The sequence below is a fragment of the Bos javanicus genome, chromosome 8 (genome assembly GCF_032452875.1).
Source record: "Bos javanicus breed banteng chromosome 8, ARS-OSU_banteng_1.0, whole genome shotgun sequence".
Taxonomy (NCBI): domain Eukaryota; kingdom Metazoa; phylum Chordata; class Mammalia; order Artiodactyla; family Bovidae; genus Bos; species Bos javanicus.
Genome location: NC_083875.1, coordinates 110150126 through 110158177, shown reverse-complemented (window position 1 = coordinate 110158177; position 8052 = coordinate 110150126). Strand labels below are relative to the sequence as shown.

General features: G+C 46.3%; 1 long non-coding RNA gene across 1 annotated transcript in view; it reads left to right on the top strand.

Annotated features, from left to right (window-relative positions):
- The window catches only part of LOC133253225 (uncharacterized), a 90840-nt gene extending 87516 nt beyond the window's left edge, over window positions 1-3324 (top strand). The window contains exon 2 of the long non-coding RNA XR_009738243.1: window positions 2894-3324. This is a non-coding gene — a long non-coding RNA (uncharacterized LOC133253225). The remainder of the gene's footprint in view (window positions 1-2893) is intronic.
- The last annotated feature ends 4728 nt before the right edge of the window (window positions 3325-8052 follow it).

Genomic DNA, 8052 nt, shown 5'->3' with positions numbered 1-8052 from the left:
TGGAGACCTCGTGCATGCTGGGTGACAGGCTACCTGCTGGGGACACGTTATCCCACAGGTGCCGCAAATCCTTTCTGGAATAGGGCAGGTGTGTACATGCACCCTAAAAATACATGTGTACATGCACCCTAAAAATACATGATCTCGTTTGACCCTCACAGCCACCCTCTGGAATAGGGCAGGTGTGTACATGCACCCTAAAAATACATGATCTCCTTTGACCCTCACAGCCACCCTCTGGAATAAGGCAGGTGTGTACATGCACCCTAAAAATACATGATCTCCTTTGACCCTCACAGCCACCCTCTGGAATAGGGCAGGTGTGTACATGCATCCTAAAAATACATGATCTCGTTTGACCCTCACAGCCATCCTCTGGAATAGGGCAGGTGTGTACATGCATCCTAAAAATACATGATCTCCTTTGACCCTCACAGCCACCCTCTGGAATAGGGCAGGTGTGTACATGCACCCTAAAAATACATGATCCCGTTTGACCCTCACAGCCACCCTCTGGAATAGGGCAGGTGTGTACATGCATCCTAAAAATACATGATCCCGTTTGACCCTCACAGCCACCCTCTGGAATAGGGCAGGTGTGTACATGCATCCTAAAAATACATGATCTCCTTTGACCCTCACAGCCACCCTCTGGAATAGGGCAGGTGTGTACATGCATCCTAAAAATACATGATCTCGTTTGACCCTCACAGCCACCCTCTGGAATAGGGCAGGTGTGTACATGCATCCTAAAAATACATGATCTCGTTTGACCCTCACAGCCACGCAGGGCAGTATCCCAGTCACAGGTGAAGAAACAGGTTGACGGGAGTGGAAAATACCGGAGATTTTGCGATGGCAATTGATGGCTTAGGAGTCAGTCTCAGGCCAACCAGCTTGGCCATCCTGAGGGATGCAGCTACAAGCCTAGGAATGCTGAGGACTGCCAGGAGCCACCAATAGCTAGGAAGGGACAAGGAAAGATTCTTCTCTAGGATCTTTAGAGAGAACATGGCGCCGTCAATACGTTGATATCAATGCTGGGAGAAAATACATTTTTGTCATTTATAATCACCCAATTTGTGAGCATTTATTCTAACAGCCCTGGGAAATGAACACACTTCTTCTCTTCTGCCCTTGTGGCCTGAGAACCATATCCTGCAAAAGAGCCATATGTGGCTGAAGATTATTACAATTGATGTACACAAGGTGAATAGGAATTGTTTAGGGGATGGGAGGGCATTGAAGAAAAGAGTTTAAAAGGACCAAGGAGAAAGAGAGAAAGTGTGCAAGGGTGGGGGTCTATGCCAAGCAGGAGAGGTAGCCACCTGGAGATCTCCTCCAGTCTCCTGTCCTCAGACAGCGTTGGGGGTACAAGATGAAGAGGCCGCAGAAGCACATCCAGATTGTTACCATCCTGTGGGCTGTTTATGATCTAACTGCTTAAACTTGAAAAACAGAACCACATTCAGTGGTTTCCTGATTTCTCTCTCTCTGAACTAGTAACACTAGCTTTCATGAAAACTGTATCCCCTCTCCTTTCCTTTATGGAGGGTGCTGATCTGAACACATCCCCCAAAGGGTGATGCTTTTCCCTTTCTCCAGAGGGTTTTGCCACAAGCTCCAAGGTTGGCACTCACCTCTTGTGTGCTGTGCTGGACACGATTTTTCATGGAAGATTCCAGCACCGTTGCTTGGCAAATCTAGAGCTTGTGTTGTATGTAGGGAGCCTCCTCAGTGTTTCTGTGTGTTATGGTCTGGGAGAAAATTCATATGACAGAATTAATAGCTATGAGACCCATGAGCTTCTTGCCCCACCTCATCCCACCATCCCTCCTATTTCAGGCTGGAGCTCTTGGCAGGACCCCACTCTGCTGGGATAGCAACTCTGCAAAGAAGGGGAAATTGCGCTGTTGCTTGTGGGCACAGGAGCAAAGGTGTACAAGGGTGCTTTCCTGATCTTGCTTCCTTGGGGTAAGATGTTGGAAGCGCAGACTGGTCTGGCTCCATTCTCTTTCCAGCCCCTGCAAGGTGCTCAGCAGACGTGATCGAGTCATTTTTCTTAGCACATTCTGACCGAGACGCATCCCCACCCCCAGACTTCCGATGACTCCTCGTTATGCTGGGGACCAAGTCGAGCTCCTATGCCTACCTTCCCGCTCTGCTGTTGGTGGGATCATCTCCCTCACCTGCTCCCACCACTTTAACCTTTGTGCAGTTCCTCTGAGCATCAGTCAGATCTCCCTGCCGGATCCCAACTGTTTTCTGCCTGGAATATTCCCTCCTCACTTCTTATTACCAAACCAAACTTGAGTCCGCTTGCCCAAGTGTGCAGTAAAGCCAGTCTACTGACATTGGGTGGTGGTGAAAAAAATCCCGTGTTTATTGCAGGGCTCCAAGCAAGGGGAATGGGTAGCTCGTGCTCAAAACACCCAAACTCCCTGATGGAGTTCAGGGAAGGGGTTTTAAAGGCAGTGTGAGGTGTACCTGTGGTCAATTCATGTTGATGTATGGCAAAAACTGTCACAATATTGCCAAGTAATTATTCTACAATTAAAATTAATAAATTAATTAGAAAAATAAAGGCAGTGTAAGGGAGGGGACTGCCGGGTGCATGACCAGCTCATGCACAATTCTCGGCTTGGTTGGCATCAAGGTGAAGTATTCAAGCATCATCAGCCTTCTGGTTTCAACTGATCTCAGGTCTATATTCTTGTGGTCAGCAGTTTCCATCTGGTGGGGGTCTGTGAATATATGTTCAGCTTTTATCTTTATCTTTCAGGGAACTGATCGGGGAGGGGGGTCCCTGATTCTATGATGGGGCTGTTTCATAGTCTAAATTGTTACTTGTTTTTTAAGCCTAACAGCTCTTCTTTTTTTCTGTTATCACCAGATTTCCTAATCATGAACTCTTGAGGCAGCACTTTGAGACACAGAGAAGGCTTGGGAGACTAAAGGAAAAGGCTTTTACTTCAGAAGACAAGGACACAGGGACTTGATACAGTTCCGTTCCTGAGCAGCACTCCCCTCTTCCTCACCCAAAGCCTTTCCAGCGTTTTGATGCCCTTCCCACTCCTTTTGCGCCTTCCTCCCTAAGGCTCTCTCTCTCAGCCCTGCGCTGCTCCCTGCGCGGTGTGGCATCACTCGCGCCTCTGTGCCTCCCCGCTACACTGAGCCTCTGTCTGCCCCACGGACGGAAAGTTCCTAGAAGATGGCGAGAATTGCTCATGGTTTAGCAGAGCACTTGGTGCCTAAGTGCTTCTCAAATGTGTGTTGAATGAATGAATAAATCATGTAATCTTAGAATTAGAGAAGTGGAAAAGATCAGCTGAGTCAATCCTCTCATTATTTACTAATAATGAAGAGTCTTAACGGGTTGGAATATAAATATGAGATGCTTACATTTTTCCCCCTTAACTGCCACCAGCTGTGCCCGCCGCACCCCCCACCGTGTGCTGAGCAGAGGACTCTTGTAAAGACAGCTCGAGTTGATTCCAAGACTGCCAGTTACTTTTGGTCTTTATTAGTCTTATTTTTATCATTCAGATTCAGATCTGCTTATTTAAAAAATTCCAAACTCATATTAGATTTCAAAGCTTGCTTTAAAACCCTAAACGGTCTAGAGCTGAGATCTCAGAGGTCTGGGTGGGGCTTGAAGGGGAGGGCCACATATCACACAGACCCACTCTCTCTCCCGGTGTGGTCTCCTCTGGCACTGTGGCAGGAGCAGAGACGAGAAGGGAGTGTGCTTTCCTCATCTCAGGTGATGATTAGTGGTTCGACTTGTGCCCTGTAAGCTCAGACTAGATGCAACCCCAACAGATCCCCCCGTCAATGCACCCTATCCCAAATGCATCTTCTAGGCTTCGGACGTGCCTCGTGTGGTGTGGTTGAATCCTCCCACTGAGCCCCTCCCGGCAGCCTGGAATGGAAGTACCTCTCGCATCCTCACAGCCACAGTCCTCCTCTGTTCCAGGATCCCAACCCTGAGATCTGCCACACACTCACGACCACCCAGCTAGTACGTTTTGATACTGAGACTACATCCCAAATCTTTTGTGTTCTGATCTCAGTTTCTTTCCATTAGATCACACTCTCTCCCCCGAGATAATGAGTCAAAGTCAAGAAGTAACCACAGTTAATATATACACAGAAGTACACTCAAAGGAAAAGTAATGAAAATAACAACAGAAATGAAATTCCATTTTTCACTAAAGATGAAAGCAATTCCTAATAGCCAGTCCTGGTGAGAATGCAGAAATGGGTCCTCATGCACCCAGGCAGACTCTCAAATGGACATCGCTTTTTGGAGGGTGATTTGGAGATATCTATCAAAATTTAAAATGCACAAGCTGTTTGCTTCTGTAACTCCACTTTTAGGAATTAAATTTGCACATCTAGCTGCCCACTGCCAGGTGGTCTTAGATGTTCACTGTATGTTGTTTGGAATCATGAATGTCAATGTCCTCAATGTCCATCAACAGGGAAATGACTAAATGACTTATCATAAGTGTTCTAAGTAATATTAGGCAACCTGCTAATTCTTTTTAAGTAGCATTTGCCTCTGGATTTATTGGGGCTTCCCTGGTGGCTCAGCAGTAAAGAATCTGCCTTCAATGCAGGAGAAGCAGGTTCAATCCCTGGGCCAGGAAAATCCCCTGGAGGAGGGCATGGCAACCCAGTCCAATATTCTTGCCTGGACAGAGGAGCCTGGTGGGCTATGGTCCATAGCGTCACACAGAGTTGGGCATCACTGAAGTGACTTAGCAAGCGTACGGATTTATTATATTGTCCCTCAACTCTACTTCCCAGATTGTGCACTCAATGCAGATAAGAACTGTGGGTTTGCTTGAGAACCTGAGATCTGGAGTTAGATTGCCTGGATTCAAATCCCGAATCCACCATGAACTAACAGGTGACATCATGTGAGTTAGTTAACTTCTTAACACCTCTGTTTCCTATTCTGAGAATGCAGGTGTTAACAGTACCCAAGTCATGGGTCATTCTGATAATAAAAGAAAGTCAGTGTGAAGGGTGCAGCATGTGTCAGCGGCTCAGATGAAGGTGATGATGATGGTAAGGACTGATTCATTGACTAATGTGCTTGGCACAGTGCAGAGCTCCATAAATAGTTAAAGAATGAATAAACTGCCACCCAAGCACTGGCAGAGGAGGCTGTCTAAGATACATAGTTGGAGGAAGAAAATCAAGCTGTGTTTGTCTAACATAATCCCACTTGCATCAAACATATTACAATTTCTGTGGGGGTCAAAACAGAAATTCCATATGTGGTTACCTCTGAGAAATGGGTTTGGGAGCCAGAGGAGAGGAGAGGGGCATTTGCTTTTTACTTCATTCCCTTCTGTACCACTTGCTATTATAACGGTGTCAGTGCCTTACTTTTGAAATTAAAAATTTAAAAATCTATCATGTTTGAAGGGCCACAGGATTAATTCTTTCCCAGGAATAATTATTTTGATCATCTTAGGATTTTATCTTTGACTTCAGTCTTCAGTGAAATTAAAAAGAGCCACAGGCATCCAGGAAGAGAAGTGGCCGGCGAGTGGGGAAGGCAGATAACAGAGAGAGTCTTCCTCCCCCTGAGCCTGGGGATGGTCAGACCCCGTGTGATGCAGCTTCCAGGGGTGGCTGGGAATGAACTGGCGCTTATTATTTTGTGGCAGAGGCTACATGTGAGATAAAGAGGGGCAGCCCAGGGGCCTTGCCTCATCGGATGACTGTGGCATCACAGGGTGGGGCACATGTTTTGGACTTGGCAAGCCTGGGCTCCAGGGGATGCATTCTTCCTTGACCTAAGCCTCAGTTTCCATGTCTGTGAAATGGAAATAAGTAGAATAACCCTGTAGGTTGTTCAGCAGATTAAATGTGATGATAATTCAATCTGTTACTCAAGAGTCAGCACTCCATAAAAGGCAAATTTTGATAATAACGATAATAATAAGAAGAAATGGCCTTAGAAAGCAAGCTAGCCACAGCTCCGGAGCCTCAATTTCCTCACCTACAAATGGAGGTGATGTATCTATTTAACAGATTGGTGTGTAAACATTTACGTGCTACTTGAGAAGGTGCATGTGCACATTTATAAATATTCGAACAATTTCATGGTGTCAAACACTAGCATCCTCACCATCCTCTTTGTCCAAAAGGCTCTGACTTCTGTTGTGCTGTTAATACCCTCTCAGTGAGGGCAGTACCGGCCTCCCTCTCTTCCAGGCGCCCATCAGAATGTGACAGGACCGAAAAGCAGAGGCCATGAACTCAAATATTGGTTTTGAGTTAACTGACTGCAACACCCATTAGCGAGGTGAGATGCTCCAGGAAAACAATAGCTGATCTGTTTAAATTTTTTGATCGGTTTCCATACTGATGGATCCAATTCCGTCTAGATAGTGGGGTGAGAGAACTCATGCCTGTGGAACAAGAAGTCACTCCAAATGAATTCTGGATGGTTCAACTGGAGACTGTTTACTTCAGGGACCACTTACAAAGGTGTGAGCCTGGATAAGAGGGTAAATGAGGGGAGCTGAAGCACCCAGAGACTAGCATCATGTGAGGAGCTGTTAGCATCTCTGGGGATGAAGGGACAAGGGGAGGACAGAGTGTACCTGGGGGAACTTGGTGGAAGCTGGAATGGTGTGTGGGGGGTGTCACTGATAGCTCAGTTGGTAAAGAATCCACCTGCAATGAGGGAGACCCCGGTTTGGTTCTTGGGTAGGGAAGATCCGCTGGAGAAGGGATAGGCTACCCACTCCAGTATTCTTGGGCTTCCCTTGTGGCTCAGTTGGTGAAGAATCCACCTGCAATGAGGGAGACCTGGGTTCGATCCCTGGGTTGGAAAGATCCCCGGGAGAAGAGAAAGGCTACCCACTCCAGTATTCTGGCCTGGAGAATTCCATGGACTGTATAGTCCATGGGGTTGCAAAGAGTCAGACATGACTGAGCGACTTTCACTTTCACTTTTCAGCCATTGCTAGAGGGTAGTGGTAAAAGAGGGGGGCGGGGCAGTGGGCCGAAGAACAGTGTCTGTTTCCTTCTCCTCCCACATGTTGATCTCCTGGGGGTGGGGTTCCCCGGGGCTGAATGCGGGCAGGAGGAAAGCTGATGGTGAAGTCCTCAGCTCTGAGCTTCCTGGGCCCTAGAAGTGGGGCCGAGGAGGGCCAGCATGGATCTGCAGAGGGGAAGGTGTGGCAGATGGTGAGTTGCCTGAGCCTTAATTAGGTCTCCTGTCTCCATCCTCCCTTCCTTTCCCTCTCTCTCCCTCTCATCCTCTAGCCAGCCTGCCCTCCTATTGTCCTCCCTTCCTTCCTTCTTGCCTTTTCTTACCCACCTTCCTTTATTTGTTCACTAAGTGTACTAACTACAATCCCAGTCCTGCCATTGAACCCTTTTGTGCCTCAGTGGGCTCATCTGTAAAATGGGCATACATCTGGCTGTCTCGCAGAGTTGCAGGGATCAATCAAGATCATGAATCAAAGTGCTTCACAAACTCTACCATGCTGTGCAAATGTAACAAATTATTATTAATATTTTACCTTAGAAGTATAAATGTGACTGGGGTGGGTAATTAGGACAATTTTGCATAAACTTCTTGCTTTGAAAGTGCCACCAGAGACCCCGTAAGATAAAAGAGACCGCTCTCTGTTCCAATTCAGAACTAATGTTGAGGTGATGATAAAGTTCTTTTTTCACCTGGGTCTTTTTTTTTAATTATTGCTGAAGGGTGAAGAAATATTTTTTTTCTTGTTCTTGCGTGGAAGCCACAATAATATTTCATCGCCACTGCTTACCCTAAAAAATAGATTTCCTTTTCATCCTCAGCTGGTGATTTGGTTTGCATTAATGCCTTTCATAACTCATACATTTTGCTATTAAAAATTAATGGTTGGCACTGACATAAACAAATGAAATTTGTATTATTAATGTTTTACATAGGTAAGGCTCTGTAATAACAGATTCATCACAGCAGACTGTTTTAATTAAAAGATTCACTGGTTCCATGAACACATCTGAGAGACTGGTTTGGGGAGAACC